Source organism: Pongo abelii, chromosome 12, assembly GCF_028885655.2.
Source record: "Pongo abelii isolate AG06213 chromosome 12, NHGRI_mPonAbe1-v2.0_pri, whole genome shotgun sequence".
Classification (NCBI taxonomy): Eukaryota; Metazoa; Chordata; class Mammalia; order Primates; family Hominidae; genus Pongo; species Pongo abelii.
This window is the reverse complement of record NC_071997.2, coordinates 113,731,745-113,755,191: the sequence shown is the minus strand read 5'-3', so window position 1 is coordinate 113,755,191 and position 23,447 is coordinate 113,731,745. Positions and strand designations below refer to the sequence as shown.

General features: G+C 37.6%; 1 long non-coding RNA gene across 1 annotated transcript in view; it reads left to right on the top strand.

Moving 5' to 3' along the window:
- The window catches only part of LOC134759721 (uncharacterized), a 119,810-nt gene extending 96,797 nt beyond the window's left edge, over positions 1 to 23,013 (top strand). The window contains exons 4-5 of the long non-coding RNA XR_010136353.1: positions 12,083 to 12,265; positions 21,264 to 23,013. This is a non-coding gene — a long non-coding RNA (uncharacterized LOC134759721). The remainder of the gene's footprint in view (positions 1 to 12,082; positions 12,266 to 21,263) is intronic.
- The last annotated feature ends 434 nt before the right edge of the window (positions 23,014 to 23,447 follow it).

The following is a 23,447-nucleotide window of genomic DNA, read 5'->3' as shown; positions in this document are numbered from 1 at the left end:
CTATGTTGGGTGATTCTGAGCTGTATCATTTCCTCAACTGTCATTCCAGCATTCATGTGTCATTCTAGTGGTGCAATTCTGCTGCTCTGGTTCTGGAGAGCAATTATAATTGAAGTGCTTGGCAGATTTTTATTTTCAGCATCTACTTGAAATTAAGAGGAAGCTGATGGGGGCTGTGCCCAGAGAGAGAAAAGCATGTCTCATAGATAAGAAGGGATGTCAGTCACCCCCTAATATTAAGAGGACAACCCTAGAAGTAAACATGAACCTACTGCTAGCCTTGCTTTTCTAAAAGAAAAGACGCACATTTATGCAGTAAATGTATACTAAACAGAGAAAGGGAAGTAGAAATAGTCAAGAAGAGCAGATGGCAGAAAGATATATGTACTCATAACAAACTTGACAGTGCTCTCTCTAGTAAGCCATGGCAATGCTTGGATAATTGTTGGGTTTGGATATAAATTTCAAAAGGCAAAGTGAGCCATATTTTGTACCTAATAGAATGTTTAAATAAATCCTTCCTCCTTGATTTGTCAGTTCCATACATGAGGGACTGCTGGTAGAAGGGGTGCTGGTTATATCTGGCCCTGTTATCGAGTGACTGTGGGACTGTGTATAATTCCCTTCTCCTATATGGGTCTTGTTTTCTCCTCTTTTAAATTGATAATCTTAAAGGCACCTCTCACCTCTGACAATTGCCATTTCATTAAATTACAGCTCAGATTAATAAAGGTTCTCATGATTGACGTGCTTTAACAATCCGGTCTTTCCACAGCAGTGAGCCATCAGTTAGTAATTTGGGAGGATATACATGTATCGGAAACTTTACAGAGAAGGGCCATGCATCATAGAGAGAAACAGGAGACATGACTTTAAGGCTTCTACCCACCTCAAACTTCCAGAATTCTGTGGTACTTCTGTCTAGCCATAATTCATTCCTGCCTTGTGCTTCTCCACTACCTTGTGCTATGAGACTTTAACAGCTTCAAAGAAAGTGGAGGAGCCCCACAGAAAATCCTGGCAATGGCTGTAAACTTGCACAAGCCAGACAAGTGCCAGAAAGATAGTATGGGGACAACTCCTACCAGCTTGTGAATATTCAGTCTCCCTCTTACTGCCCAAACTATGCCATGACCATTACCACAGAACATGGTAGTCCACATGGTGTTTCCCAACATTTCCAACATTCAGTTTCTAAATGAAACTGAATTTCATTTAGTTCTAATTTGAATAAGACTACATTCAGTGCATAGATTCTAATTTGGACTAGACTAAATTGTCTCTTCCCAATCTTTTCAGCCTTCCATCCCACCAACCCCCAATATGTACTCAGAGCTCAAACTTAACCTGATAGCTTATAGTATTATATTTCTATTGCTGTGCAACAAATTACCACAAATTTGGTGGCTTGAGAAACAACCCTTTACTATCTCACTGTCTACTGGTCTAGAGTCCAGGCATGTGTTAGCTGGATCCTCTGCTCAGGGTCTTGCAAGGCTACACTCTAGGTATGCCCTGAGCTACTTTCCTTTCTGGAGTTCAGCGGTGTTTTCCAAGCTCATCTGCTTGTTGGTATTAGGTTGGTGCAAAAGTAATTGCAGTTTGGGTGGCTTACGCCTGTAATCCCAGCACTTCGGGAGGCCGAGGCGGGCGGATCACGAGGTCAGGAGATCGAGACTATCCTGGCTAACACGGTGAAACCCTGTCTCTACTAAAAACACCAAAAAATTAGCCAGGCATGGTGGCGGACTCCTGTAGTCCCAGCTACTCAGGAGGCTGAGGCAGGAGAATGGCATGAACCTGGGAGACGGAGCTTGCAGTGAACTGAGATCACGCCACTGCACTCCAGCCTGGATGACAGAGCAAGACTCTGCCTCAAAAAAAAAAAAAAAAAAAAAAAAAGTAATTGCAGTTTTTGCCATACTTTTCGTGACAAAACCACAATTACTTTTGCACCAATCTAACGGCATGTAGTTCCTTGGAGTTGTAAGATTGAGGTCTTTATTTTGTGTTGTCTTCAGCTGGGGAATGCTCTTGACTCCTAGAGGGTCCCATACTTCCTTGCCAAGTGGAATTCTCACAAATGGCAACTGATTTCTTCAAAGGTGGCAGGAAATCTCTCTCCATTGTGCTGAGATGGAGTCTTATATAAAGAAACACAAACACAGGAGTGAATATTGCCGCGCCTTTGCCATATAACATAACGTAATTATGGGAATGACATCCACCACCACTGACAAAGCAAGCCTAGAGTTCCATCTGCAGTCAAGAGGAGGGGCTTATACAAGGACGGGATTCACTGGGGATCAAATTGGAATTCTGCTTACCATAATTATTATACCCAGAGGATTTTTCTTACCCCTTTAGATATGGGTGTTCCTTTGTCTAGTAGGGAACTACTAGACATAGGGTTTGCCTATGTCTAAAACCATCACCTTCATAGATGATTTGAAGTCCACCCATCCTCCCATTGAGGTTTCCATTATATGTATAATCCTCTTAGGGCACTTGCTCACTCTGGAATGTGATACAGTTTGCAGGGTCTTCTCCCCCAATATACAGAAATCTTCCAAGCAGGGAACTATATTCAACCTCACATTTCCTCTCACTCTCTACTATGCAGCATAGTGCTTTCTACATAGGCAGTAGCTGGCAAACACTAGTGAAATTCAATAAATCAAAGCATAGAAATTACAGAATATGCAAGCTGAAACAGAGCTTCGGGGTCACCTAGACCGAGCTCCTTCCCTTATTTCTCTTGGCTGGAGGCTATTGGCATCTTTTTGTGTTTGTATGTTCCATCTGCTATCAAACATTTTTATGACATTTATTTCCTCATTATAGTCCTTATTGTGCTTTATTTATATATCTGTGAGGCACGGGAGAATTTCCAATTCTCCTTTCCCCTGCAAGCCTGCTCAGACTCCCAATGCCCATGACAGGCCCCCAGGGCTCCTGTGACAACAGTACTCCCCACTTCCCTACATGTCTCTCTGTCTCCTCTGTCCCTCCATCATCAATTTCAAACTTCCTGCCCTGACATTCAAGGCCTCCTTACACTTTGAGTCTGTCTGTATCATCTCCCTTATTTTCTCTGGGTCTCATTCCCTAGCTCCCACTCCCAATTCTGGGCATTTCTCCAAGTTTCTCCATATTCCTGGAACCATCATCCCACTCTCTCCCTCCCCTACCTCTCCTATCATCTGTCAAGCCTTCCGCCATTTCTTTTATCTTCCCTAACCCTAAAAATTTTGGAAGAACTGTCTTTTGACACACTAAGTACATGTAGATTTGATATTCTATGAGCAAATATTGGCCCATGACTGTTCAACCATTGAAACATATACATAGGACAGATGTGAGAATACCTTGGTCTTTACCACAGTGAAAATCATAAGCAGCTTTTAATATCAGACATAGTAAAGTGGGAAGGAAGCCTACCATCAAACAGAATTAAGCTGTCTTGATTTGCCCGCCTGGCCAACTTAACTCAAGAAGGATACAAATTATTTGGGGCTTGATCTAACACCCTAATAGGTCTTTCGCTATTTCAGGTAAAGGGAAGGCTAGGCATTGGACAGATTTTTAAGGTGAGCTGTCATAGTTACTAGCTGCTGTGATTTTGGATAAATTATATAAACTCTCTAACATTGCTTCCTTACTTCCAAATAGAAATTATCTTAATAATAATACCTGATAATGAAACAAATTAACATGTACAAAAACATCCATAACAAATTGTAAAATGCATGTAACTGACACCCGTAACCTTTCATAGCAGCATTTTTGAGTGCAGCTTGTGTCAGATTCTCAGTGATCAACTGTGGGAGAGCCTCCAGGTTCCCTCAGGACCTCAATTTCCTCATCTTTAATATTGGGGTAATAAACTCCTGCCTTGCTTATCTCAATAAGCTGTTTTGAAGATACCCTAAGAGAAAAGAAATGGACAATTTAACTCAGAAAGGTGTGAGTTTGAATCAAATTTTCAGAATTTATCCATCAACCCAACAACCTACTGTGTCATTGAGTGAGTTTAGGGCATAATTTGCTGATTTAGGGAGTTCAGGTACTGGTAACTGATTATGGAAAACTCTATGATAGACTCTTCTCTGTTCTCTTCAAGTAAAGCAATATTGCAATTCTAAATTAGAGTACTGTAATAGATTACTTGGCAGTTTTGGCTCCCCTCAGTGCTTGGAGGAGGACAGAGGCACCAAAGAAGCACAACAGCAGGGAATATTAGTTGTCTGTTGTTGTGTAACAAATTACCATAAACTTACAAGCTTAAATAACAAATTTGTTATCTCACAGTGTCTGTAGGTCGGAGTCCTAGTACATTGTAACTGGGTTCTCTGCTTAGGGTCTCATGGGAGAAAGTGGGTCTTGCTGGCCAGGCAGGGATCTCATCTAGGGACTCTGGGGAAGAAATTACTCCCAAACTCACCCAGGTTGTTGCCAAATTAGTTACTTTAGATTGCTGGTTGTTGGAATAAGGTCCTCATTTCCCTGCTGGCTGCCAGTCAGGGGTTCTCTCTGCTCCTATAGGCTGCGCATATTCCCCTTCATGCTTTCTATAGGGCCCTCTATCTTTGTAGCAGCCAGGGTTTATTCAGGACTCATACTTCAAATCCCTCCAACTTCTCTTTCAGCCTCCAGCTGGAAAAAGCTCTCTGCTGTTAAGGACTCACATGATTATATCAGGCCCACTTGGATAACTCATTATTTATAAAAGCAAATGTATTGTGATGGTTTCCACTGAACTGGGAAACAGGGTCCCCAGATTAAACATTATTTCTGTGTGTGTCTTTGAAAGTGTTTCCAGATGATATCAAAATTTAAATTGGTGGACTAGGTAAAGTAGGTGACCCTGCCCAATGTGAGTGAGCTTCATCCAATCCAGTGAGGGCCTGAATAGAACAAAAAGGTGGAGGAAGGGAGAATTTATTCCCTCTCTGCCTGACAGCTTGTGCTGAGACATCACTCCTCTGCCCTCGACTAGAAATTGTGCCATTGACCCTCCAGTTCTCAGAACAACAGCACCAACTCCCTATGTTTCCAGCTTGCAGGCAGCAGATCATGGGACTTCTCAGCCTCTATAATTACTTGAGCAGAAAATTCTTTATAATAAACAGATATCAACTTCTTTTGAAAAGTCAAAAGATCTGGCAACACTGTGCCTATTTCTCCCCATGACAATAGCAGGCTGGTGCCTCCTTGAAGCAGCTTGTGCAGTCTCCAATTGTTGTAGTTCCATTACTCACTTTTGTGTTGTACCCAGTCTATTCACTCTCTCATGTCACTTGCCTGCTCCTTGAAGGCTTTTGGGCTGGCACCCCTTGATCTTGTTTAACCAACTCATTTTACCGATAAGAAAGCTGAGTAACAGAGAGATTAAATAGTATGTTCAGACAGCAAGGACAAGTCTCCTAACCCATGCCACGCCACCAAATTTCTTAGTGTAAATTTTGCTGTAAGCAGTATCTCTTTTAAAAAAAAAAAAAATTCAACTTGTATTATAGATTAAAGGGTTCATGTGCAGGCTTTTTGTACATTTTCCTATTTTTAAAAGTTTGTATAGGCCAAACAGTATTTAGCCTGTGAGTGGTCAGTTTGAAATCCTTTAAATAAGTATATCTTTAAGCCATCTGCAACTAAAATATATTTCTGTTTTTCATTTAGAGATATAAACTTAGGTATGAATACTATAATACAGAACATATTTATTGCATACATTGGGAAAACATCTCTTTTAAAGTATGGTTGTCCTAGGTACACATAATATTTTTTGTCTTCCCTTAGGTGGTTTGTCTATCCAACACTCCATTTGATTTAGAAAAACCTCCTTATTTGCTTCAAGGAAATCAATAAAGACTCTCTAAACCTCCTTATTTGCTTCAAGGAAATCAATAAAGACTCTCTCTGTCTCTCTCTCTCTTCCTATCTGTGTAAGAATAGGTGTGTATATATATACATCTATATCTCCCACGGGTTCCTTTTTCTGGAACCCCCTGACTAATACATGTACCATATAGCATAACACAAAATCACAAGAATATTTCATCATATTTATAAATTTAGGGGATTATGTCAGGATATCTCAGGGAGGAAGAGGTCATTTTAGAAATTCTGTTTACCACACTGAAGCATACATTCTTCCAGTTCATGGAGAAGTTTCAGTATCCAAGTGATATTACATAGAAGGTGACACCTCCTAAGAATAAGAAGACTTAGAGTGAGAAGGAAGTTTCCAGTAAACAAATGGGAAAACCTTCAACTGCACTAACAAATTCTCTGCAGTTGCTGATAGAATAAAACTACAGGAAAGGCACAGATATTCTAGCAAGGAGAAAAAGAAAGGAACACATAAACAAAGTTCTGTTAGAAAGGATCCAAAAAAACCAACCCCAAGCTTAAATATACTGACACAAACAACATGAAACAAATGAAAAAAAACGGAGCCATAAAGGGAAAGAAACCATGCAAGAGAATAATCAGCGAGGAGACCAAGAGCACAGAGACCAGAGAGAGGATGAATACAGAACAGAGAGTCCTGAATGAGAATTCCCAGATGATAGAAAACACCAAGTAAACAAATACCCAGCTCGGAGTCAAGAAGCTGCTTCAAGGCTAAGAAGTTCCAAGATTTAGAAAGTGGGGGTGGTAATGATAGGGTGGAACCAGGAGATTTCACTGTAGATCAAGCTAGTTGATTGTAAAGAGGAAGCCATATATTAGCTATGAATAGTATAGCAAAATGATCCCATTAAAAGGAAATACAGGCAGCAAGGTTGAAAATTAGACGTCCTACAGTAGGTACCATTTAATGTTCACAGAATCCTGTGCTATTACAACTATCTGTCTTTACCTTCTACCTAATTCAAGAAAAATAAATTATAAGATATTAAAGATGAAAAGAACCCTTAGGGATCAGCTAGTCTAGCCTGTTTTTACAAACTGGTAAACTATGGGCTAGGGAAGGAAACAAAATGGACTGCGTCAAACAGTGAAACTCAAGCCAGTCAAGTATAGGGAAACCTGCCTTTTAATTCCCAGCCCATGCTCTTTCTAGCACAGGGGGCTATGGACCTCTCTTTTGCTGGATAAGCTAAGCATCAAAGATAAAGCTTATGCTGTTTAGTAGACAGGGACCAAAAAGTAGGTTTCGCCCAAGATTGCATCCTCTGTTAAAAAAAAAAAAAAAAATCGTGAGTGTTCTTTTAGGAAATTTTTTAAAGTCTATACTTGTATATTTCATGCTACCCCAAACTGTTTCTTAGGAAGAGTATTTGTTTTCATGCAAAAAATTTTGGAATAAAATTTTGATTTTATTTCAATTATTAATGGCTTTTAAATTATGAAAACTTCTGTGTTGGTGGGGCTGGAAGTGGGGATGTTTTTTTTGAGGCAAAGTCTCGCTCTGTCGCCAGGCTGGAGTGTAGTGGCGTGAACTCGGCTCACTGCAACCTCTGCCTGCCGGGTTCAAGAGATTCTCCTGCCTCAGCCTGCCTTGTAGCTGGGACTACAGGCACATGCTACCACACCCAGATAATTTTTGTATTTTTAGTAGAGATGGGGTTTCACCATGTTGGCCAGGATGATCTCAGTCTCTTGACCTCGTGATCCGCCCACCTTGGCCTCCCAAAGTGCTGGGATTACAGGCGTGAGCCACCGTGCCCGGCAGAAGTGGGGATCTTATAAGTTTATGAAAGTGAAAATATTTTTAAATAACTTTATATGGTAAATAAAGGTTTAGCCCCCATCAAATGCTATTATGTGTGAAAAGTGAATAATTGTAAGGCAATGTGTGGTCTACACATGAACTCATACAGCCACTGGATAAATAACTGTATGAAAATATATAAGAACCTCCATTGCTGGACCTCAGTTTCTATCTGTGAAAGGTAGAATTTGAAGTAGATTATTTATACTTCCCATTTTAGTGCTAACGTACTATGACTTTAGGAATATGTGCCACACATATGGCTGTTTGGGTATGTCTTGCAAACTTCCAGGGGGCATCATTCTCATTGCAGTCTGCTTGAATGTGCCCCCTGAAGTTATGGAGTATGAAAGCTGAGATGTGATACTTGGTGTTATACAGAAAAAAAATACATCTCAAAAGGGAACAGTATAATATATGGAAGATAGTATTAGACCATCAGCCTAATAAAGCATCATCTCACATTTAGCTACAATCCTCCAGAACTTCCCTCATGATGGCTGAAAATAGAAGATATTATTTTGTTCTGGCTGAGAAGAGCCCTTTTGCTATTTAGATATCATCCTAATTTAGTGAGAATCCAGCTCCATAACTGTCCAGCTTGCAGTCAGGAGTATGGGAATGCACCCAACAACAGTTGGAGAAAGGAGAGTATAGTGATGAGCTCAGGCGTCTAAACATAGATATAAGACGAGCCAAAAATTGAGGAGGAGGTTGCGCAAGGAACAGTCCAGTGAAAAGGCAGCATATCCTGTGGGCATGCACAGAGGCATGAAAAACTGAGAATTAAAAATACACATTAACCCAGCTAATTAATTAATTAATAACTTGAATTTGAGGCATATCCCTACATGGGCATGTTCTTTGGTTTTCATTCTTATAATAACAAATACTGTTTTGAGTCATAACATATGAAAAAGACTCTTTTCAGATTCTGAGCTTACCCAGGGCAAAGTAATAGGGAAGGTATTTGAGGTCTCCATTCTAAGACAGAGACATTAGTAGATAGAGTTATAGATTAAGAGAGGGAAAGAGAAAGAGGGAGAAAGGGGAAGAGCGACCTAGAGCAAACATTTGAAGGATCTCTTACAGATTTAATTTTTTTTTCAGTTTCATAAATGTCAAATCTCTCTCTAGATGAGGTCTAACATGGGCTACTGGAAGAGCACATGCCATTTCCTATGCTGAAGCTAGTGACCACAGCAACAACACTTTGCACTCAACAACACTTGCACTCTGGCACCTGAACATAAAGGAGCAACTGCACTCAACAACACTTGCACTCTGGCACCTGAACATAAAGGAGCAACAAAGTAAAGCAGCCACTTAAAAGAAAGAAGGTCAGCCAGGCATGGTGGCTCACGCCTGTAATCCTAGTACTTTGGGAGGCCTAGGCGGACAGATTACCTGAAGTCAGGAGTTTGAGATCAGCCTGGCCAAGATAATGAAACCACATCTCTACTAAAAATACAAAAATTAGCCAGGTGTGGTGGGGGGGGCGCCTGTAATCCCAGCTACTTGGGAGGCTGATGTAGGAGAATCGCTTGAGCCTGGGAGGCAGAGGTTTCAGTGAGCCGAGATCGCACCATTGCACTCCAGCCTGGGTGACAAAGAGTGAGACTCTGTCAAAAAAAAAAAAAAGAGGAAGGTCTTACTTTGGTTTGGGGTAAACATCCTTCCTACAGCTCTTTGAGACCAAAAATTAAGTAGTATAAATTGAGCTGAATTCATACATTCTTCTTTTATGTTTCTCAGAATCAAGCACAGAGAAAATAAATCCTTCATTCATTATCAACGATTTTTTCATTCAAAAATGCATGTAATAAAAATACATGTATTATGATCTAGGTGCTGGGAATGAACACAACCTTAGAAAATAGAACCACTCTGGTCATTGAAGTATTGAAACATTGCATAATATTTAATAATTTTTTCAGGAACGTTAACAAGTAATGACACAAGATCTTTGAAGCCATGGATTCCTGCCTTCTGCAGTGGGAGTGATATCTTTAAGTGTTTTTCCCATTGCTGACCTGCAGCCACATGAGGATTAAATGAAATGAGATAACAGCTACAAGATACATTGCCAAGGTGGCTTCCTTTATCGGTATGGATGTGCCTTGGCGCACCAGAAGTGCTCAGTAATGTTAATCTGTTAATTCATGGACTCATGTATTTTCCATTGCTCAATTCCTTTAATTTACATTACATCTCCTTTCTTACATAAATCTCTTTGCTCATGAAGATGCTAAGCTGTGTGTTTCAGGTACACACATGAAACATCCAGAAACCTGAGCCCATTTCAACGAGGCCACACTTCCCCTGCTCCAGCCACCAAGAACTAAGTCCAGAAGATGCTGCTTGAAGTTCAGATATGGAAACCAGACAAATAGCTTTAGACTATAAGCAAAAAATCAGTAATTAAGTTCTAGTTGCTGTTTTCCCACCTATTTCCCTTGCCTGAGCCTTCTCATCCAGATCCTCCACCTCTACACCTACCTGGTTAAAAATGTCAGCATTGGGGGGCATATTTACCTAGCCATCTACTTTCTGGCTCTTGGATTCTGTTTGCTAGGTCTTGTCGTCATCCCCAGGCTGGAAGCCAATGTTTGCACTGGGTGGGAGTAAAGGGAGGCATAAACAGAATCAACCCGCTTGTGCTTTAAAAAATCAGGCTAGAATCATATACATATTTCATGTCAGAAAAATAAAATGTGTCTTGGCGGTGGATGGGAAGTTGGAGCACTTGGATGGGGAGTGGAGAGTTGGCAGATGTGTTCCCCTTTTCCTTGGCCCCCCGCCTGACAATCATTCAACCTTTTAGAGTCAGCTCCTTCCCCCTCCTCTGAGGCCTTCCAAGTGCTACAACATCCTTGCTGCCATCCTTAGCATGACTTGAAAAGGAAGACAGCACTTTTACAAAATGGTGTACATTCTCTAAATTATATAAGTCTTGCGTTCATGTCACTGGAGTGAACCCCAATTTTGCTTTAACTGAAAAGCCAGGTTCAGAAAACAAGACCAATTCACACAAGAATGAGGTTATCTAAATGAGAACATGTTTAGAAATCAACCACTTAACCAGAAATGGAATTCCCATTTCTCAGGTTCATCAAGTACTAAGAAGACTTTTTAATTATTTATTAATTTATTATTTTTTTGAGACAGGGTCTTGCTCTGTCCCCCAGGCCTGGAGTGCAGTGGTACAATCATGGCTCACTGCAGTCTCGAATTTCTGGGCTTAAGTGATCCTTCCACCTCAGCCTCCCGAGTTGCTAGGATTACAGGCATGAGCCACCATGCCCAGCTGAAGAGTATAATTTGCAAAAAATTTAACTACATTTCTCTTAGCTCCTTTGTTCTCTTCCAACTCAAGTGGATGTGTTTCTCAATTCCTGGTCTTTCCTGAGACCTCCCAGGATTGCAGTGTCTCCTGAGTTTTATCAGCACATCCTGTGGCCTTTGTCCTAATCCTGCCACCTCTCCTTTCACGGGCGAGCTCCCGGTGCTTCCCATGGGATTCCTAGGAAAGACCACTCCACTGTCTTTCTCCTATATCTTCAAATTCTAGAAAGTGTTCTTTCTCCTACACTATAGTCTCTGGAACCCTGTAGACTTGTAATGATGGTGTTGCTTGTGTTGATGTGACCCCCAAGGCCCCATGGTTGTTGTAGGAGGTACTGAAAAACATTTTATGCACCTACATGACAGCTTCTAGACCCTTGCTTTCTCACCCTCCTGAACATAACTCTCCTTCATTGAGGCTCATGACACCAGCCAGCTCTCCTCATCCATATGTCAATCATCTGCCAGACTCTATGGAGTCAATTTTCTCATGCTTAGCACCCCTTTGTAGCCTGGCAGGAAGTCTGGCTCCCCCCCTTCAATCTTGAAACTGCTTTGGAAAATTTCACCATCCACAATCCTAAAACCTTGCTAATTCAAATGGCTTTAGACTCTCCTCTAACCTAAACAATCCACTCCAAAAACCATAAGCCAGATCACAGAATTCTACAACTCTTAGAAAGCCCCTGACTTCCACCAAAACACTATATTTAGAAACCTGACCCCACTAGCTGTGTTTAAACAGTGCAACAATCTAGTTTACTATGGAAAGAGATTTTTCCAATTAAGGTTGTGTTCAGAGTTTCCTTCTACTGATATTAGAATAAAAACAAACACTATAGTAAACCCCAAACAAAATGTTTTGTCTGGAGAGAAGGAAAGCAATGGGCACCACAGAAAAAATCATGAGTGTAGGGGGCCTTTCGTCCTCTATGAATCGCTCGCCCCTCTGTAATTGTAAGAACAAATTCAATACTAAACAGCAAATAATTTGGATGCATCTCATTTCTTCTTCAGGAAAAAGAGCGTTTCTGCTGAGCCTCCATGAAGTGGGAGGGAAGGATAAAATGAGAATCTCTACATGCTGTGATTTCCTGGGTCGTCTGTTGTGAAGAACACAGTGTATTCCAGGTCCCGGTCCCCTCTGTGGTCAGCCATCAGACGCAAGCTGAAGGTGACATGTTCTGTCACACTAAAAATGTACGTGCACTATTCCCATTTGCTGTACTTTCTTTTGACATGACTGAAATAGGAGGCTGGGAAACTTGCCTTATCTAGCATTGAGTCCCAGATCTTGGCATTGTCTAAAGCAATCCAGGAATTCAAGTTACACTAATGTAATTTTACCTCTTGTGCCAAAAACAACTTTTGATTGGGTCTTCTACACTTACTTTGTAGGCCATACATTCTCCCCGAAATGTGACCACCGATGAACTAGCTTCAACTAATTTCTGAGAATTTTCAGGCCAAGGGAATAGCCCCAAACACTCTGAGTTTAACTGACTTTTTTTTTGAAGGGCTACGCCTCCCTTGGCTCTGTGTGTCAGCAGAATTAACCAATCTATATCATTTTTTATAGATTGTGAACAAGAAGGACCTCAAGTCTGACCCCTGTCGGGCTCCAGTAAATCTCACAGCACCAAGTTAAAGACACTCCTCTGGGCTTTGTTTTTCCACCAGTCTATCATCTCCTCCCATACACTCTGGATTTTAGCAAAACTTTTCATCTGAGATTCACAGTAGGATTTTTTTTTAACATCTGCTGATGATCCAAATAGGTTATTGCATAGGATCCAATTTGTCACGTGACCTCCAGGAACATCCCACTGTTCTGCATTAAAACAGAATTCTGTCCTCTCATAAGAGTCTATATTTCCTTCTTGCATGTGCCTAGTAGCATTTTCCTTTTTAAACACCAATCTCATGGGATTGTTCCTTCCAGACTCCTCCTTTCTAAAGAAAGCATACACACTTGTTCTTTATTTCAGTCTGAAAGAACGTCATTTGAAGCAGGAAATTAGGCAAGCACCAGTTCTGTCTTCATTTATTTGAAGCTACTTTGTTTTCATTTGGTTTAGGGACTCGGGATATTAATTTGAAAATCAAGAATTTGTTCTGTAAAATGGTGTACTCCCATATACTTTCACACAACTATATTATTCTTATATTAAAACCAATACATAATGTTATCAAATAGAATGAGAAATAAACTTATATGCATTTTGCAAAGAGATCAAGACTTCCAAGGTATTTTCAATATGCAGCTGTCAACTTCAGCCTTTCACCCCAGAAACTCTAGTTACATGTTTTGTCTTCTCTTCAGGAAGTGGTAGGAGAAGCACATCTTTAAAAGTTTATCACAGAAGAAATGAGGAAGATGATGAAACAGAGGATCATGATGATTATCATAAACTAGCTGGGGATCCCTTGGATTTTAACTCAGAGCTCCACCCTCTTATTCTACAGAACAAAGCAAAACAAAACAAAATTGACAAATATAAAGAAAATTATAACTCATAATTCACAACCATGGGTAACTATTATTCATATTTTGGTGGATATCAGTTTTTATTATGAAAAATTGATTGTATATCATTGGGATCACAATTATACATAATTTGATATTGGCTTTTTACACAGAATAATATAACACAAGTATTTTTAATGTGGATAAAAATCTTAATATGTTGATAACCTATTGCCTTATTAACAAATATACCATAATTTAATGAATTACTTTTATTTTCCAGATTTTTAATATATTAAATGATGTAAAATGAATACCTCTCTTTATACTTCCCCTCATCCCCCATATTTCATAACTGACTCTTAGGATAAACTCCCAATGATCTGGATTAAGAGTATGAATATTGTAAGGTCCTTGAACATTTATTGACAATTGTTTTACAGATAGATTGTTAATTTACATTTACTCTAGGAACAGAGTAAAGCAAGTAACTCGTTAGACTATCATAAGCATTAGATTCTCTAATTTTTTAAAGAATTTATTCTGAAAAAAGTTCAAAACTACAGAAGCAATCACAAGACTAGTGCAATAAACACCTCTAGGATCTTTATCTGTCTTTACCAATTATTAGCATTTTTTCGTGTTTGTTTTTAACGCATATTCTCTCTGACTACATATTACAATATTATTGTTTGCTGAACCATTTGAGAATAAGTTGCAGATATCATAATTCTCTACCCCTAAAGATTTCCATTTTTATCTTCTGAGAAAAATGCTCTTATATTTTTATATCTTAAAATTAGCTACATTTAACAGTGATATAATATTATTACCTAACATGTAGTCCCATATGTATAGTGTCCTAATGCTGTCCTTCATAGCATTTTGTTTTCTGATCTAGAATCCAATCCAGGATTTAGTCGTCTAGTCTTTTTTTTTTTTCAATTTTTTATTTTTGTATTTCAATACGTTCTTGGGGGAACAGGTGGCGTTTGGTTACATGAATAAGTTTTTTAGTGGTGAATTCCGAGATTTTCGTGCACCCATCACCCAAGCAGTATACACTGTACCCAATGTGTAGTCCTTTATCCCTCGCCACCACTCACCCTTCCCCCCAAGTCCCCAAAGTCCAATTAATCATTCTTATGCTTTTGTGTCCTCATAGCTTAGTTCCCATATATGAATGAGAACATACACTGTTTGGTTTTCCACTCCTGAGTTACTTCACTTAGAATAATAGTCTCAAATTCCATCCAGGTTGCTGCAAATGCCATATATATATACATATGACATATATATATCAGATTTTCTTTATCCACTCATTGATTGATGGGCATTTGGGCTGGTTCCATATTTTTACAATTGTAAATTGTGGTGCTATAAACATATGTGTGCAAGTCTCTTTTTCATATAATGACTTTCATATAATGACTTTTTTCCTCTGGGTGGATACCTAGTAGTGGGATTGCTGGATCAAATGGTAGATCTACTTCTAATTCTTTCAGGAAACTCCACACTGTTTTGCATAGTGGTTGTACTAGTTTACATTCCCACCAATAATGTAAAAGTGTTCCCTTTTCATCACATACATGCCAACATCTATTTTTTTTTATTATAGCCATTCTTGCAGAAGTGAGATGGTATTGCATGGTAGTTTTTGACTTGTATTTCCCTGATAATTAGTGATGTTGAGCATTTTTCCATATGCTTGTGGCCATTTGTATATCTTCTTTTGAGAATTGTCTATTCATGTCTTTAGCCCACTTTTTGATGGGATTGTTTTTTTTTCTTGCTGATTTGTTTGAGTTCTTTGTAGATTTTGGATATTAGTTCCTTCTCAGATGTATAGGTTGCGAAGATTTTCTCCCACTCTGTGGGTTGTCTTTTAACTCTGCTGATTATCTCTTTTGCTATGCAGACGCTTTTTAGTTAAGTCCCATCTATTTGTCTGTGTTTTTGTTATATTTGCTTCTGGGTTCTTGGTTGTGAAGTCTTTGCCTAAGCCAATGTTTAGAAGGGATTTTCCAATGTTATCCTCTAGAATCTTTATGGTTTCAGGTCTTAGATTTAAGTCTTTGATCCATCTTGAGTTTATTTTTGTGGAAAATGAGAGATGAGGATCCAGTTCCATTCTTCTACATGTGGCTTGCCAATTATCCCAGCACTATTTTTTGAATAGGGTGTCCTTTCCCCACTTTATGTTTGTGTTTGCTTTGCGGAAGATCAATTGGCTGTATTTGGCTTTATTTCTGGGTTCTTTATGCCATTCCATTGGTCTATGTGCCTATTTTTAGACCAGTACCATGCTGTTTTGGTGACTATGGCCTTACAATATAGTTTGAAGTCAGGTAATATTGATGCCTCCAGATTTGTTCTTTTTGCTTAGTCTTGCTTTGGCTATGTGGGCATTTTTTGATTCTATATGAATTTTAGGATTTTTTTTTAGTTCTGTGAAGAATGATGGTGCTATTTTGATGGGAGTTGCATTGAATTTGTAGATTGCTTTTGGCAATATTGTCATTTTCACAGTATTGATTCTACCCATCCATGAGCATGGATGTGTTTTTATTTGTTTGTGTCATCTATGATTCCTTTCAGCAATATTTTGTAGTTTTCCTTATAGAGCTCTTTTACCTCCTTGGTTAGGTATATTCCTAAGTATTTTATTTTTTTGCAGCTATTGTGAAAGTGGTTGAGTTCTTGATTTGATTCTCAGCCTGGTCATTGTTGTTGCATAGCAGAGCTATTGATTTGTGTACATTAATTTTGTATCCTGAAACTTTGCTGAATTCATTTACCAGTTCTAGGAGCTTTTTGAATGAGTCTTTAGGGTTTCCTAGGTAAACAATTATATAATCAGCAAACAGTGACAGTTTAATTTCCTCTTTCTTGATTTAGATGCCCTTTATTTCTTTCTCTTGTCTCATTGCTCTGGCTAGAACTTTCAGTACTATGTTGAATAGAAATGGTGAAAGTGGGTATCCTTGTCTTGTTCCAGTTCTCGGAGAGAATGCTTTCAACTTTTGCCCATTCAGTCCAATATTTACTGTGGGTTTGTGGTAGATAGCTTTTATTACCTGAGGCATGTCCCCTCTGTGCTAATTTTGCTGAGGGTTTTAATCATAAAGGAATGCTAGATTCGTCAAATGCTTTTTCTGTGTCTACTGAGATGATCATGTGATTTTTGTTTTTAATTCTGTTTATGTGCTGTATCACATTTACTGACATACATGTTAAACCATCCCTGCAGCCATGGTATGAAACACATTTGATCATGGTGGATTAACTTTTTAATATGCTGTTGGGTTTGGTTAGCTAGTATTTTGTTGAGGATTTTTGCATCAATTTTAATCAGAGATACCGGTCTGTAGTTTTCTTTTTTTGTTATGTCCTTCCCTGATTTTGGTATTAGGGTGATACTGGCTTCACAGAATGATTTAGGGGGGATTCCCTCTTTCTCTATCTTTTGGAATAGCTCAATAGGATTGGTACCAATTCTTCTTTGAATGTCTGATAGAATTCAGCTGTGAATCCATCTAATGCTGAACTTTTATTGTTCGTAATTTTTTTATTACCATTTTAATCTCACTGCATGTTATTGGCCTGTTCAGAGATTTTATATCTTCCTGGTTTAATCTAGGAGGGGTGTATATTTTCAGAAATTTATCTATCTTCTCTAAGTTTTCTAGTTTATGTACATAATCGTGTTCATAGTAGCCTTGAATAATCTTTTCTATTTCTGTGTTACCAGTAGCAATATCTCCCGTTTTGTTTCTAATTGAGCTTATTTGAATCTTTTCTCTTCTTTTCTTGGTTAATCTCACTAATGGCCTATCAATTTTATTTGTCTTTTCAAAGAACCAGCATTTCGTTTCATTTATCTTTTCTGTTTTTTGATTGTTTGTTTTATTCAATTTCATTTAGTCCTGCTCTGATCTTCCTTACTTCTTTTCTTCTTTTGGGTCTGGGTTTGGATTGTTCTTGTTCTCCAGTTCTGTGAGGTGTGACCTTAGATTGTTTATTTGTACTCTTTCAGACTTTTTGATGTAGGCATTTAATGTTATAAACTTTTCTCTTAGCGCCAATTTTGCTATATTCCAGAGGTTTTGATAGGTTATATCACTATTATAGTTAAGTTCAAAGAATTTTTAAATTTCCATCTTGATTTCATTGTTTACTCAGTGATCATTCAAGAGGAGATTAATTTCCATGTATGTGCATAGTTTTGAGGGTTACTTTTGGAGTTGATTTCCAATTTTATTCCACCATGATCTAAGAGAGTACTTGATATAATTTATATTTTCTTAAATTTACTGATACTTGTTTTGTGGCCTATCATATGATCTATCTTAAAGTTGAAACCATTCCCTTGTCTGCATTATAGTGGCCAGAGCAAGATTTCCTAGGTAGCGGAGGGACATAAAATCTTTATTAGTGGCAACAGCAGTGGAGTATGGAGAGAAGAAGGACATGTTTGAAGTCAAAGGAATCTGTTACAATGGAAAAACTATCTATAAAAGAGATAGGGAAGAATTATCCCAGAAACATTTGTATGAAAAAAGAAAATGTTCTTTCTCCAGCAGTACCAGTTGAAAGAGAAATCATAAGTTACCATGGCAGTTTGTAAATGACTTTACTTTTATGAAAAACTACTATGAGTTTGAAACATTCTATGGACATATATGGATGGCAGAGATTATCCCTCTGATTATTATTTAGAAAAAGCATACACTCCTAGAAATATCTTAATTATAAGGTGATCACTCTTAAAATGAAAGTATAGTGTGATATTTAAATAGCAGATACCACTTGGGGTCATGTATATCAATCGTAAACTCACATATTGGGCTGGGTGCAGTGGCTCACATTGGTAATCCCAACACTTTGAGAGGCCAAGGCAGGAGGATCACTTGAGCCCAGGAGCTCTAGACCAGCCTGGGCAACATGGTGAAACCCTGTCTCTACAAAAAATTAAAAATTTAGCTGAGTATGGTGGCACACAGCTCACCTTGTGAGGCTGAGGTGGGAGGATTGCTTGATCCCAGGAGGTTGAGGCTGCAGTGAGCCGTGATTGTGCCACTGCACTCCAGTCTGGGCAACAAATAATCTGGATATCTCTGTGAAAGTGTGTATTGACACCTTTGGAGAACATTTTGGTTGTGTGTACCATATCTTTGTCCCAGCAAGTCTACTTCTAGAAACTCTGCACTCATAGACATAATGGCACTACCGTTGAAGATGCACACCTTTACCAATGGCATTGGCAAGACAGCATATCTCATGGTTTCATTCGGTTTTTATCTGGTTATTAATAAAGTTTTTTATTTACATTTGAGTGTGTTTTGTATGTGTGTTTTCCATTTTCTCTTTATGCCAATTGAGCATATTTTATATTCAGGTAATAGATATGAGAACTTGAGAGTAAAAAATAGCTTCATTTTCAGAGCACCATAAATAAAATTGTTACATATATGACAAACTGGACAGGACTTACTATAAACATGGCATTCGGGGAAGTCTTACAAATAATTTGCCTTTATGTTAGAAAGACTTCAGCACTCTCAGATCCCATAAACATTCTCTTACATTTTCTTCCACTTCCTTAAGCTATTTATTTATTTATTTATTTTCGGTCTTGTTTATCCAATTGTTTTTATCCAAACAAAACATGTACATGAATGTAAAAAGTCAGTATCACAAGGTTTATTTAAACAGCAGATCCATGCCCTGCGTTTCCCAACTCATAGCTGTACTGCTCAACTAACTGTTTTGCTAGATAATATTTCTTTTATTTTTGTATTGTTCACATTTAGGTGTTATCTATTGTCTTTCTGTTCTGAGGGATGAAGAATAACTTCTTGCTCCGAAATCTTCCCTCCTCAACAACCTCACATATGTACTCTACTGCCTCTCTCATCTTTTGAAAACTGTTAAAAGATAATTTTTTGTTAAAACAATATTTATTGCATATATCACTAGGATCATATTAATAGGATCTGCAGCTGATTCTCATATTCTCTAAGAGTCCTCCCACTCTGTCCACTTTTGATGTTCTCACCACATTTTTTTGTTATTATTCTTATTTGCTTAAGTTTCTGTGGACTTGTCTACAAAAAGAAAGATGTTCTGAAGATATGGTGGCCAACAGGGAACACATGTGCCTTCAATGCTGTTACAGTTAAGATTGATTTGGAGATGTTTTGTGTGCTTCAAAGGTTGACAATTTACCCAAATGATCTTTGCTCTACATATTCTCCCAGTTTACCCTAGTTTGGTTTCTAGGCCCATGGGATAAGCCAAAGGATTATTCTAGAACCCAAAAGAATGATAAATGAAAATTCTTTACCTCTGTTATTTTTGACAGAATTTCTTCAGAAAAACCAAGAGTCAAAAATTATAATATGAACTTCATCCAGTTGTAATTTCAATTTTCCTTGGTTAGTGGAATTTCAGCTGATCTAAAATATTTATTTTTATTTTCTATTGTTTAACATGATGAGCATTTGCCACCTTGCAATAAAAATCAAGGCATGAAAAATCAAATAAAAATGCTATAATTTCTTTATTTTTTCTCATCCAGAACTAAGTTCTAAAGTGGAATAGTTGCATTAGAAATGTACCAAACCATTTATGGAGAGAAACAAAAAGGCAAACTGGCAGAAACTGCTGGCCCCCTCCCTCAAAACTCAACTCTGGAAATAAGACCAGAAGGATACGGTTACTGATTGTCACAGACCCAGTCTCAAAAAACAAACTGAAAAATTGTGACAAAATCTTTTCAGAGGCAGAGATGATTGAGAGAGACCTTGGGTTGTGTTGTTTCTCCCTCTCTCACATTGCCCTGGAGGGAGCAAATTCTGCCTCGCTGTTGTCATGGCATAGGAACGCACTTGAGCCAGGAAAAGCAGGAGAGCTGAAGCTGCCAGTTGGCTGGGGTAGGGATATAACAGCTATGCTAAAGGTGGGCAGCTAGCCCCAACTCATTACTCGCTCCCACCTCTTCTTACCCCACCTTAACTGCCTCTGTAGGAGAGAAGAGATTAGGGCAGAGGTACTGAGAGATTCCCTAGGGAAAAGGGCAGAGAACAATTGAGCCGTGATAGCAACACCAGAGGGTCTCCACCCTGAGGCATGCTCCCCACCCTTTGAATCTCCTTGAACACAAGCAAGGGTCTATTGTCTTAACTCTTCCTCCAGTTAGATATTAGTAGACATGACATCTGATAGCAGCAAGGAAATGAAACATGGAACATTTAAGATATATGAGAATGCCAAACAGAATAAAAGAAATGATGGCACAATCTCTACCAGAGGAAAGCAGTACTAATGAAATAAAAAGATAAGAATTGAAAGTAAACACAATAAAATATTTTTGGCATAATAAACAAGGACACTGAAAACATGAAAAAGAAACCAATTTATTTTGTAGAAGAACCACTTGGATATTTTGAGTATGAAAATATAATTGCTGAAATTAAAACATCAGTAGGTAAAAGAAATAACAAAACAGAAATTGCTGATCAAAATAGTTTCCCAGAAGGCATAAAGAAGGGATAAAAAAGATCAAGAAGAAAACATAAGAGAAGATAAGTGACATAGATGATCTAAGTAGTTGATATTTATAATAAATGCACCAGAAAATAATCTGAAAAGATTGAAGAAGCTTTTTGAGTTTTAAACATGGTAAATAACAGTGAAAAAATTAACTAGGTATTTATTCTAAAATTTCAGATAACCAAAAAGAGAAGTTTTCCGAAAGAAAAAAGTGAATCCTCTCCAAAAAAATAAGAATCATCAGATATCTCAACAGTGAAGCAGAAGGAAAAAGACAATAAAGCAATATTTTCAAAAAAACTGACCCTGAAATTACAAATCCAAGTAAGTTAATATTTAAATCTAAGGGCTAAATAAGAATAATTTTAGTCATCTAAGGTTTTTAGAATGTTTACCACACATAGGATCTCTTTGAAGAAACTCTCAGAGAAAATTACTTCAACAAGAATAGGAATTAGTCCAGGAAAAAACAAGAAGATAAGGAAGAAAAGTTGAACAACTTTTATGAAGATTACCATTAAGATTGTCTAAGCCAGGAGGGTTGACAAACTTTTTCTATAAAGGACCAAATAAGAAATAACCTATAACTTATGGTTTGTATGGTCAATCTAAACTACGCAAATCCACCATTGTAGCATGAAAGCAGTCTTAGACTAAAGTAAATGAATGAGAATGAGCATGCTGTCCATCAATAAACTTGATTTACAAAAACAGGTGATGAACTAGAAATCCCAGTATGCTATTTTATGAATATCGAACAACTAAATCTAAAGTAAACAACTGCCTAATCCAAAATCATGAAGATTGACTCCTATGTTTTTTCCATTTAAAACTATAAAAACCATTTTTATAGTTTTAGCTCTTGTATTTATGGCTAAGATCTATTTTGAGTTAATTTTTGTATTTATGGCTAAGGTCTATTTTGAATTAACGTTTGTACATGGTGTGGGATATTCATCCAACTTCATTATTTTACAGGTAAATATCCAGTTGTTTTAGCACCCTTTGCTGAAAAGACTATTCCTCCCTCATTGAGTTGTCTTGGCACATAGACAAAAGAAAATTAAAGGCATAAAATTCTTATGTGGTTTTAAAATGAAGGAAAGCATATCATTCTGATAAAAAGAAAAAGAGATCATGAAGCTATAGTAATCAGAAATATACATGAACCTAATATACTAGCCTCAAAATACAGAACAAGACAATTTATAAAAATATGGAGAGATAATAAAAAATTGTAGGTGGATATTTTAATGCAACCCTATCAAAAGCTGATATAGCAACAAGACTTTAAAAAAGAAAAAAAGGGATTTTTACAGTGAAATACAATTTATCTAAGAGTTAACTTTAGAAATGCTACAGTCAACACAAGCAGAATGCACATCATTTTGGAGAATATCTTGAACATTTCAAAATGAATCACCTATTGGCTCACAAAGAAGGCCTACAATAAAATTATAATCAATAATAAGTAATACAGAATAATAAATCAATAATAAAACAGTTGGCTTTCACTAATCATAAACAGATGACTTTCAAATCCCTTGTTTCTATAAGCCACTAACTACAAAACTCCTAGAGTAAAGCAGAAACTATAAAGAAAATTATTAAGTGCTAAAAGGTAAATCACAATGACAAAATAATATGCAAAAATTTCTGGGATGTAGCTAAACCAGACTGTAGGGGAAAATTTATAATTTACAACTGTAAACATATTTATCAGAAAGTAGGAGATAAATGGAAACAAATGTATTAAGGACCTAAATTCAAAATTTAGACAAAGAGCAACAGAGTAAATCCAAATAAACAAATTAATAAGATAGCAAAGAAAAGGAAAAAAAAAAAAACCACAATAAATAGCAATGGATATGATTAATCAAACCTAAAGCTACACCTTTGAAAATAATAATCAAACAAGCCTCACCCAAAAGAGAACTAAGAAAATTAAGTAAAAACTCTAAAGGAGATTACAGATGAGTCTTTCATAAATTATGAATGAAGAGTATGGTGAGCTATTCTGGAGTTTCTTGGGTTCATAATCTGGTTATACTATTTACAGTTTCCTCATCTATAAAATAGAAATAACAGTCTCTAGTTTCTTTACAGAGTTGTCATGAGTATTAAATAAATGTATCCATTCAAAGAGCTTAGAACAGTGTAAGGTACATAATAAGTGCTTTATATAAGTGCTAGATGTTATCATAGCAAAAGAATCTTCAGTGGTGAAAGAAAAATAAAATGAGACTTAGAGCCCAATACCATTTCATAATTAATTGTATTCTCCATACCTTCAGAAAAATATGTGTACCCTCTAACCACCATCAAAGCAAAAACATATTCTATTTTTCTGATCGTACACAT